A 12,085-nucleotide genomic window follows, 5' to 3' on the forward strand; every position below is an offset into this window, starting at 1 on the left:
TTTTCTGATTCTTCCAGATTAAGTTTTGGAAGATTATATGTTTCTAGAAATCTACCCTTTTTGCCTAGGTTGTTCAGTTTTTTGTCATACAGATCTTCATAGTATTTTATTACAATCCTTTGTATTTCTGTGGTGTCAGTTGTTACTTCTCCACTTTCATTTCTAATTTTATTTATTTGAGTCCACTCTCTTTTTTTCTTGGTGAGTCTGGTCAAAGGTTCATCAATCTTGTTTATCTTTTCAAAGAACCAGCTCTTGGTTTCATTAATCCTCTGTATTGATTTTTTAGCCTCTATGTCATTTATTTCTGCTCTGATCTTTATTATTTCCTTCCTTCTACTTCCTCTGGGTTTTACTTGCTGTTCTTTTTCTAGTTCATTTAGATGCAGGGTTAAATTGTTTATTTAAGCTTTTTCTAGCTTCTTAAGGTATGCCTGTAATGCTATGAACTTCCCTCTCAGGACTGCTTTTGCAGTGTCCCATAAATTTTGAGTTGTTGTATGTTCGTTTTCATTTGTTTCAAGGAAAATTTTGATATCTTCATTGGTCTCATTGTTAACCCATTCATCATTTAATAACATGCTATTTAGTTTCCAAGTGTTTGAGAGATTTTCAGTTATTCTATTGTAGTTGATTTCTAGTTTCATGCCATTGTGATCAGAGAAGATGCTTGATATGATTTCAATCTTCTTAAATTTTTGGGTCCTAACATGTGGTCTATTCTAGAGAATGTACTATAAGCACTTGAAAAGAATGTATATTCTGCTGCTTTAGGGTGAAAGGTTCTGAAGATATCTATGAAATCCAGTTGACCTAGTGTGTCCTTTAAGTCTGCTCTTTCTTTGTTAATTTTCTTTCTTGAGGATCTATCCAGTGATGTTAGTAGGGTATTAAAATTTCCTACTACTATAGTATTGCTGTTGATCTCATCCTTTATGTCCATTAAAATCTGCTTTATGTATTTAGGTGCTCCTATATTAGGTGCATAGATATTTATAATGGTAATATCTTCCTGTTGGATTGCTCCCTCTATCACTATGTTGTCATGGTCCAGCCACATTGAGTCTATTACGGGGTCCTCGAGTGGGAAAATGTATAGAATTGAAATAAATGATAGGGACTTAAAGATATATACACAAACACACATACACACACACACACACACACAGATGGATTCAGGAGGACCCCACGGCAAACAGTCTCTACTGTTTTTTAGCCATACACGCCTGTTCCCAGAAACACATCCACTTTTATTCATAGAAAACATGTGGTCCATCAGCAATTCAATTAAGTTTCCAAGGCAACTCAAAGACAACCCCCACCATACCATCCAAATATACTTTACACTAATAAGAAACTAGCTTCCAGCCTCCTCCAGAGAACATGGGTGAGACAAATGAGAATCAGGTGTAGCTCTTTGTTAACGAGGCAAATGAGGTGGGGTTTGGGCCCAGCACCTCTGTCCAGATTGCAAAAACACCCTGTTTATTTATTCAGTCCCCAACATATCCCCCTTTTATTTCTATTTTTTTAAAACTTCAATTTGTGTGCTGTGATTCATACTCATCTGAATTTCCATGTTCTGATTTGGAGGCAGACTGGAAAACCATAAAATAAACAACAAAATTAAAATAGCCAATGCTAACAGATACCATATAGTATATGTTATAGTTAACAAGTGTCCTAATACAATTATGTGATTAGATTATCAAGCAAAGTCTTAACTAATACAACAGGATCTATAATAAAATTCTTACAGTCTTAAATGTTCTTAACATAATGTAATTTCACCAAGTCCATGTTGACACCATCATCGCTTTATATTATTTTTAAATGTAACCCAAACCCACTTTAGTTTGAGAACTGTCCCAAGGAACAGGAGTCACACACATTCAGGAAAAGTCCATAAGGCACTGGAGTTCTGGTCACATTTCCACACTTTGCAGCTACAGTGCAAGTCCCAATGACCACTGCTTCTAGCTGATAATGATTGAGATAGACTGGTAAAGCCCTCTATAGCATGTATGGAGATGGAGCTTCCATTTTCTTTAAACTGGAGAGATGAACCCAGGGTGCCTTTCCCTGGAGTTCTGCAGCCATGGTGTGGTGAAGCACACCTTGGGATAAACTATGCCGGGTGGCAGAGATAAATTTATCTAAATTAGGAGCAGTTTCCAGCCTAAAATTGGCATGGGGCATTAGGGCAGAAGGAATAAAGGAAACACTATATATTAAATAGCAGCAGAAAATAAAGACTATCAACACCCACAACAGAGACCTTTGAGGGATGAATAAAAAATACAAATATTCAGGCAAAGCATAGTAAGTGGCCCTCATGTCCATAAGAAATGAAATCAGTTTACCTGCTACTTGGAAGAAATACCCTATGCCCATCCACGGTGATGTGAGATGGGGCTAAGAGCCGTAGGCACCTTTAGCCTTCAGTGGCAAGTCCCAATAGGCTGGGAAAGATTAGGTCAGAGGTGGCTGGAGCAGGGCTGGAAGAGACTGAACCCCCCCTTAGAGGAGTGAGGGGCAGCTTACCTTCTAGTGCCCCCTTTTTTCCACAGCAAATGTATGTCCCTGGTAGGGGCAGAGAAGCCTTGCAGGCTTTAGCTCAATGAATTTCCTTTCCACTCTTGAAGCAGGGCCCTGATGATTACTATGAGGCCCCTTTGGGGTGTTGGAGCCTTTAAGGGTGTATGCTAAGAGCTGGTATTTTTCCTGATCTCTTTTGGGTTTTTTCTGTCTTTTGTTTTCCTCTTGGTCATTACAGACCTTCAAAGCCATGCTCATACGATCTTGCTGAGGGTTTTGATGGTCCACATCTGCCAATATAAACTTTTTCTGTATATCTGGAACTCTTTAGAAAAAGACAAAACAGCGTTACTAGCTGCATCAAATAAAAGAGGGTGGAAGTTTGCAAAAGAAAGAGGTTTGCTTTCTCCTGTACATCAGCATTAAAAAAAATTCTTCAAAGTAAATAGATTTGCACGAGTTCCAGGACATGACTCCCCCCCTTTTTTTGTATTATTTACAATTGACCCTTAAGCATTTGTTGAGTACACTCCACAACACCTTGACCTCAAAAACTGCAAGAACCACCCACCTCAATGCCAACCTCCAACAAAATACAGCAAATGCAGTTTCAAGCAACATTCCCACACACATCAAAACACTTCTATGCAATCAATCAACAGGCAATTCAAAGAGTAAAAAAAAATTAACACCTTTGTTAAGCAAATCCACCCTGCTTCAAGCTTTGCAGCTGCAGCAAATTTAGCTTGGAGCAGTTTGGCCAAATTAGGAAGTCTTTAGGATCTACATTTCATTTTATTTAAATTTTAATGAGCGTGCTTTACTTGTTCTAATTAAATTTTTAAATTTGTAGGGATGATATTTTAGTTTTACAATATTAGAGCCGGCATTTCCAATTTTTGCATGCAAAAACTTAATTCAAGCTTTGAAGACAGACACATTTGACATTAAACAGAGACTTCACATACAATTACACAAATCAAGAGTGAAACCTGGGGTCCTGGCCAGTTGGCTCAGCAGTAGAGTGTCGGCCTGGCGTGCGGGGGACCCAGGTTTGATTCCTGGCCAGGGCACATAGGAGAAGCGCCCATTTGCTTCTCCACCCCCTCCTTCCTCTCTGTCTCTCTCTTCCCCTCCTGCAGCCAAGGCTCCATTGGAGCAAAGATGGCCCGGGCGCTGGGGATGGCTCCTTGGCCTCTGCCCCAGGCGCTAGAGTGGCTCTGGTCACGGCAGAGCGACACCCTGGAGGGGCAGAGCATCGCCCCCTGGTGGGCAGAGCGTCGCCCCTGGTGGGCGTGCCGGGTGGATCCCGGTCAGGCACATGCGGGAGTCTGTCTGATTGTCTCTTCCCGTTTCCAGCTTCAGAAAAATACACACACACACACACACAAAAGTGAAACCTGGGATTTTAGAGATTAGAATGTGGCTTGCTTAATCTTACATAGGGCTGTTTTAATAGGAACTGGTAAGGATAAATTCTAAACAGAAATCTCTCTTGAAAAAATCTCAAGTCGGCCGTATGAGATTTTTGTTTAGGCATATCCAAACAGGCTCCTCCTTTGCCCTCTTTCCAGGAGAAATAAAATGATAGTTTAGAGAAAGAGAATAATGGGGAAAAGCTGTAATTTTCCCAAACTCTTAATGTCTTTTTATTTATTAAAGTTCAAATTCTAATAGCTGCTGCAACTGACAGCCTAGACTAATCACTCCGAGTCATGGGCCACTGAAAGCCTCCATCTCAATTCCAGCTGAGTGGCAGACCTAGTTTACCAGGGTGGGGAAGGCTTCCCCGTTCACCTCCCTGCTTTACGTTCCCTTGGCTCAAGCCTCTGCCAGTCTGGGTCCAACTCAGCCGCCACCTTGGAAACAAGATTCACAGGCAGAAGTATTTCCCTGACCTTCTTTCTTTCATTTGTCCTGCCTTTTATCAAAAAGTCTTGTAATCCTCACCTTAAGGGCTATGGCAAAAGCAAGACCTTGCATGTATGAAGTCCCAACATCAGTGCATATTCTGATATAAACTTCTTTTTCTATCGCTATTCTTTCAACTGCCAGAATCAGCCGTGTAACAAATTCTTGATATTGCTCATCAGGACTTTGCCTAATATTGCTGAATTCTTCCATTTTTCCTCCTGCATCTTGAGCCTGATCCAAAGCTTGTTGGAGTGGGGATCTCCTGGGGTCTGAGACAAAGACTTTGGGAGCAGAGAGCTGTGGAGGTGCAAAGTTTAAAATGGCCAAAGCTGTGATATTCTCATCTTCTGAGTTATTCTCAGATGCCAAGTTTTTCTCATATTTACATTCCTCTGTTTCTACCTCATTCTGTTCAAACAGCTTCTTCTCAAATAAAGACATTTGTACAAAAAGAAAAAGGTCCCTCACTTTTGATCCTACAACTCCCATATTTATTTTTCTCCCAAATTCTTTCTTTTTTTTATAAATAAATTTTTATTAATTTTAATGGGTTGACAGCAATAAATCAGGGTACATATATTCAAAGAAAACATATCCAGGTTATCTTGTCATTCAATTCTGTTGCATACCCATCACTCAAAGTCAGATTGTCCTCCGTCACCTTCTATCTAGTTTTCTTTGTGCCCTTCCCCCTCCCCCCTCCGTCCTTCCCTCCCCCTGCCTCCCGTAACCACCACACTCTTGTCCATGTCTCTTAGTCTTATTTTTATGTCTCACCAATGTATGGAATCATGCAGTTCTTGTTTTTTTCTGATTTACTTATTTCACTCCGTATAATGTTATCAAGATCCCACCATTTTCTTGTAAATGATCCAATGTCATTTCTTATGGCTGAATAGTATACCATGGTGTATATGTGCCACATCTTCTTTATCCAGTCTTCTAATTTTTTTTACAGTGACTAAAGCCTTTAAGCAAACTCTAGGCCAATACAGCAAGAATCCATAAAAGAGTAGTGTCCTTAACATGTTCACCAAGTCCAAGTTGGCACCATCACCATGCCAAATCCCTGAAAAATGCAACCGAACCCCAGTTCAGTCTGTTAGGAGCTGTCACAAGGAGCAGGAGTCCAGGAAAAGTCCACATCCAGAAAAAGTCCGCATGACACTGCAATTGTTGTCACAATTCTATACTTTGCAGCTCACGTCCAAGTCCCAATGACTGCTGCTTCTAGCTGGTAATGATTCAGGTAGACTGGAAAAGCCATCTGCAGCATGTGTGGAGATGGAGCTTCTGTTCTCCTCTGCCTGAAGAGATGAGACCAGGTTGCTTTTCCCTGGAGCTCTGCAACTGTGGCATGGTAAAGAGAATGTTGGGATACACTAAACGGGGTGGCAAAGGTAGATTCATAATAGAAGTTGGCAAAAGGGGGAAAGAGAGCTCTAAATTAGGAGTAGATCCCAACCTGAAATATGTGTGGGGCATTGAGGGAGGAGGAATAGAGGAAACACTATATATTAAACAAAGCAGCAGAAAATAGGACTATCAACACCCACAACAGAGATCTTTGAGTGAAGAATAAAAAACCTGACTATTCAGGCAAGACATAGTTAAGTGGCCCTTGTGCAAATGAGATCAGTTTACCTGCTTCTTGGAAGAAATACCCTAGCCTTGTCCACAGTGTCGTAGATGGGGCTGACGGCCCTGGGCACCTTCAGCCTTCAATGGCAAACCCCAGCATTCTGGGCAAGGTTCAGTCATAGGTGGCTGGAGCAGGGCTGGAAGAGACTGAACCCTTCCTTAGAGGAGCGAGGGGGAAGCCTACCTTCCAGTGTCCCTGTTTCCTCACAGCAGAGGCATATAAGTCTGGCAGGCTTTAGCTCAATAACCTTCCTTTCCACTATTGAAGCAGGACCCAGATGGCATCCTATGAGACCCCTTTGGGGCATTGGAGCCTTTACGGGCGTATCCTAAAAGCTGGTAGTTCACTTGATCTCTGTTGGGCTTTTTCTGCCTCTTGGTATCTTAAAAGCCATGCTCAGAAGATCTTGCTGAGGGGTTTGAGGATCCCCATCCACCTATATAAATCTTTTCCATATATCTGGAGCTATTTGGAAAAAAGCATTCAAAAGATTTAAAAATTTTTAAGTAAAAAGCATGATACCAAATTATTTCTTACTATACTTTCTCACCAAACTCTACTTAAAAGCTTTACTCTCTAAAAGCTTTATACTTACTTCATGTGACTTTATTATTATACTCTCCGCCCAACTCTACTTAAAAGCTTCACTCTCTAGAAGCTTTATATGTATGTCATGTGCACACTTCTGGGGAGTTCCATTACCTCTCCTCTTTCCCTTTTTTGATAGCCACACGTATGGGCGCCAATTGTTGTGGTCCAGCCACGATGAGTCTATTATGGGGTCCTCGAATGGGAAAAGGTATGGAATTGAAATAAATGATAAACAGGGACTTAAAGACACACACACACACACACACACACACACACAGATGGGTTCAGGGGGACGCCACGGCAAACAATCTCTACTGTTCCTTAGCTGTAACATGCCTGCTCCCAGAAACACATCCAACTTTATTCATAAAAAAACATGTGGTCCATCAGCAATTCAATTAAGTTTCCAAGGCAACTCAAAGACAACCCCCACCATACCATCCAAATATACTTCACACTAATAAGAAACTAGCTTCCAACCTCCTCCAAAGAACATGAGTGAGACAAATGAGAATCAGGTGTAGCTCTTTGTTAACGAGGCAAATGAGGTGGGGTTTGGGCCCAGCACCTCTGTCCAGATTGCAAAAATACCCTGTTTATTTATTCGGTCCCCAACATTATGTAGTGACCTTCTTTATCCCTTACTATAGCCTTTGTTTTAAAGTCTATTTTGTCTGATATAAATATTGCTACCCCAGCTTTTTAAAATTTCTATTTGCATGAAATATTTTTTTTTCCATTTCTTTACTTTCAGTCTATGTGTACCTTTTGATTTGAGGTGGGTCTCTTGTAGACAGCATATGTACGGGTTCCATTTTATCCATGCAGCTACCCTATGTCTTTTGATTGGAGCATTTAATCCATTTACATTTAATGTTATTATTGATGTGTAGTTGTTTATTGCTATTTTATTCTTTAAAGCTACATTTCTCTTTTACTAGATTCCCCCCCCCCCTTTGTTCCGTTTACAGCAGGCCCTTTAACATTTCTTGTAGCATTGGTTTTGTTGTAATAAATTCCTTGAGTTATTATTTTTTTGTTTTTGTTTTGTTTTTGTATTTTGGTCTGGGAAGCTTTTTATTTCTTCTTCAATTTTAAATGATAGCCTTGCTGGATAGAGAAGTCTTGGTTGTAGGCTCTTATTTTGCATTACTTTGAATATTTTTTGCCATTTCCTTCTGCCTTCAATGTTTCTGTTGAGAAGTCAGATGTCATCCTTATGGGGGCTCCTCTGTAGATAATTGACTGCTTTTCTCTTACAGCTTTTAGTATTCTTTGTTTATCTCTTAATTTTTGAATTTTAATTATGATGTGTCATGATGTGGGCCTTTTTTGGTTCATCATTAAAGGGACTCTCTGTGCTTCTTGAACTTGTGTGACTTTTTTCTTCATCAATTTAGGAAAGTTTTCAGCTATGATTTCTTCAATCAAATTCTCTATCCTTTGATCTTTCTCTTTTCCTTCAGGAATCCCTATGATGCGGATGTTTCTCTTCATGTTGTCACAGAGCTCTCTTAGAATTCCCTCAGACTTTTTGAGGCTCTTTTCTTTTTGTTGCTCTGCTTCCATGCCTTTGTTTATCTTGTTCTCTAAATCACTGATTCAATGCTTAGCTTCATCCATCCTGCTTTTAATTCCTTCAGTGTGGTCTTCATTTCTGATATTGTATTTGTCATTTCTAATTGGTACATTTTTGTTATTTCAATGTTGTTTTTTATATTTGCTATCTCTTTATTTAGGTGTTCGTAATGACCATCTATTGTTGTTCTAAGATCTTTGAGCATCCTAACAATCATTATTTTACACTCTGCATCTGGTAATTTGGTTATTTGCATCTCACTCAGATCTTTAACTGGGTATTTCTCTTGTTGATTCATTTGGGTTGCATTTCTTTGCCTTCCCATTTTGTCTGTGTATAAGAAGGGTGTGGCCACAGGAGTCCAATGGGTGTGGCCTCTGTGTTCCCTAGGTGTGGTCTGCCTGCAGGCCTGCCATGCCCTCTGCCACCGCCTTGGGTGTTCCGGCATGGATGTTGCTGGTGCCAGCCTGCCACTGTGGTCACTGCGGCTTCCACCTCACCTCCATGGGTGGAAATGCATTTGCATGCTGGGGCTGCAAGCCTTGGCCAGCCCCCAGCCTCCACATCAGGACCACACATGTGTGCCTGGGCTGCAAGTCCTGGCCAGCCGCCAACCTCTGCCGGGCCCCTGCGGGCTGGGCTGTGTTTCTGCTTAGAGCTGCAAGCCTTGGCCAGCCCCCAGCCTCTGCCTGACCCCTGTGGGTGGGACTGTGCTCCTGTGTTAGGGCTGCAAGCCCCCAGCCAGCCCCGGCCACCCTGCCCCTGCGGGCTGAGCTGCACTCTCCTGCTCGGTCTTCAGCCATGGCTGGCCCCCAGCTTCTGCCCGTGTGGGTGGGACTGCGCTCACATGCCCAGGTTGCAGCCTTGGCCAAGGTGGCAGCCAGCCCCCAGCTTCTGTGGCCTCCAAGAGGATGGTGCTCCTGGACCATGCTCCCCTGTTCCGCTGGTAAGCAGTCAGCAGTGTGGGGCTGGCAATGTAGCTCAGACCTCAGCACTCAATACTGTATTTCTGATGTCTTCCTGCTTCTAAGCAATTCTTTGCTCTGACTGCAGCAGGAGAGCTTCTGTTTGGCTGGTGTCCTGCTTCCCTTTGCTGGTATTGCTGGTTCCAGGAAAAATATTCACTTTAAATTTGGGGAGTAACTCAGTCCAGGGGTTAGGGTGGCTGTCCCTCAAAGTGTTTCTCCCTGTGCCTCCTAGATTACACTCTCTTCCTGCTACTCCAATCCTCTCCTCTCTCCCTGTCCCCCAGAGCCCCAGGTGAGTGGTTGTGGAAGAGGTTTTCTGCCTGGTTTCTTTAAGACGCATCCTGGTCTGAGAAATGTCTCTTTCTCACAAACAGTATCCTGGCTTGTTTCACAGCTAAATACTGTCCATACTGAGCCTCTTCTAGGCTCTGGGCTACAGGCTGGGGCTTCAGTCCTGGGGCCCAGGACCCTCCCTTCTCTGGGAAACTCCCCTCCCACCATGTCAGTCCCTCTGGGTTTCTGCTGCTCCCAGGAGCTGTGCAGCCCTCTCCACATTTCTGTTTTTCCTACCAGTCTCAGTGTGGCTTCTTCGGTGATCTTTTGTTATAGATTTCTCTTGATTTAGCCCAAAGTTGGTTTTTCCAGATGATTGTTCTTAAAATTAAGTTATAATCCACTTTGATTCTTGGAGGTAGAAGTTGGAATATCCCCCTACTCCATTGCCATCTTGCCGCCCCCCTAATTAACTTTTAAAAGATAAAAATGTACTGCTCTCTCAGTAATAGTTTTGCTGGTTTGTGCTGGATGAGAGCTTTTTTGTTTGTTTGTTTTTTGTTTTTTGAAACTTATTTGTTGATTTGAGAAAGAGAAACATCAATGTGTTCCTGAATGTACCCTGACTGGGATAAAACCCATGAATCTGGAAAGCGCTCTAACCAACTGAGCTATCCAAGTTAGTGCAGGAGGAGAGCTTTTCTTTACAGATCTTTCCATCTCTAGTTTCCTTTCATTTTGTTCCTTAAACACCCCATTGGGCAGGTGTTATAACCTGGAGTCCATTATATTAGTTTTCTATTGTTAATGAAGGGGACCAGTCTTGCCATGCTGAAACTACATTTTGGAATATTGATTTTAAGCTGGTTATTAAAAAACAAAAGACTTGGAAAGGATTTCTGAGCCTTTCTCCTTTCCTGCCCAAAAGATTCAGATAGAAAAATCTGCTTCAGGAAGGAGATCTTAGGATGTTCCCCTCAGCCTCATTTGAATTCAGTATGGTAAGTAGAAGGGCTTCAGGCAGGGTTCTGTTAGCTAGGTATCCCCTATGTCCCATTGTTTCTGAATTGCCTACCCAAAATTTGCCTTCCATGTGTGTTCCGCTCTTCCTCTACCTTTAAACTCCCCATTTGCACTTCTGAAATCTAAAACCTCTTACCCCCTTTGTCCTTAGTCTAAAACATCGTATATATCCAATGTTGCCTCACTGTCTTTGGAATTCATGCTTATGCATGAAATACCCCATATGCATATATTAAAATTTTTTCTTTCTCCTGTTAATCTGTCTCTGTTAATTTTATTATTAGCCCAGCTAGTGTGTAGTGTGGGAGAAAAAGTATTATGACATAGTAAATTACCATGTACTGAGCTGCTTCAACAACATATAGTTACTATCTTGGAAGAGTTCACTTCCAAACTCATTCAGGTTTTTGGCAGAATTCATTTCCTTCTCATGCTTTCAATCCCAGATTTGCCTCCCTCCCACATCTCTCTGGCCTTCCCTTCTATCTTCCTCCTCTGCTTTTAAGGATTTGTATAATTACACTGGTTGGGGACCACCTACATAATCTAAACTAATCTGTTTAAGGTAAGCTGGTTAATAACCTTAGTTATAATTGCAAAGCCCCTTTTATAGGTAACATAACCATGGAAAAACACCAGGAAGTGAAGGCTACAGGAGCCAAAATTCTTGCTTACCACCTCCATGGATAGAATTTAGGAATACTATGAATTTGAGTGGCAAAACAATTAACTCTGTTTTCACTAACATTTTACTGAAATGTACTGTTTCCTTCAAATATGAGTATTGGCAACAAAGCCACAATACTATAGCAGTATTGACAGTAAATTTTTTACCATAATAATCACAAGTATTCTTATAGTATTACAGTTAATGAAGATAAGCTTGGAATATCATTTATGTGTATCAGTTTCAAAATCACAATTGTTAAAACTTACTGTGTTAATAAAGAAACACATTTATTAAAAATAAATTTTTGGCTAACTTTCACATTGAATTAACTTCCTTTGCAATCTTATGTATTTTATTTTAAGCATTCCAAAGCATTATTCTAAAAAGGGGTCTATCGGCTCCACCAAACTGCCAAAGAATTTGTGGCATAAAAGGGAAAAAAATTATCTGAGGAATTATATTCTTTTATGTGTTTCAAATTAGGTCATTGCTATTTCTACATTCTAATCCAAGCAAATGGAGAAAGATAAAGGTATTTCAGAGTGTAAAGCCAGTAGCCACAGCCACCTGGCTCTTGTAGGTTCGCATTTGATTTGGACAGGCAGTAATGAAACAATGGAGCCAAGAACTGATGGGCCATTACCCTTATCCTAGCTTGTACCTGGGTGGGTAAAAAATACACACAGTGGGAAAATACTTCCCTTTCCATTCAGGGCTCCCAAAGACACTGACTTATCTGAGTTTTCTAGAATCAAAGGTTTCTACCTCACCAGCTTTATTCACCTCTGTTCCCCATCTCCTTCCTTCTCCCTGCACAGACTCTGCACAAACTGGCTTCTCTTTCAGCACTCTGCCATCTTGGCTGCTTCTCCTCTCCTCCAAGTGGC

Source organism: Saccopteryx bilineata, chromosome 2 (genome assembly GCF_036850765.1).
Source record: "Saccopteryx bilineata isolate mSacBil1 chromosome 2, mSacBil1_pri_phased_curated, whole genome shotgun sequence".
Lineage (NCBI taxonomy): Eukaryota > Metazoa > Chordata > Mammalia > Chiroptera > Emballonuridae > Saccopteryx > Saccopteryx bilineata.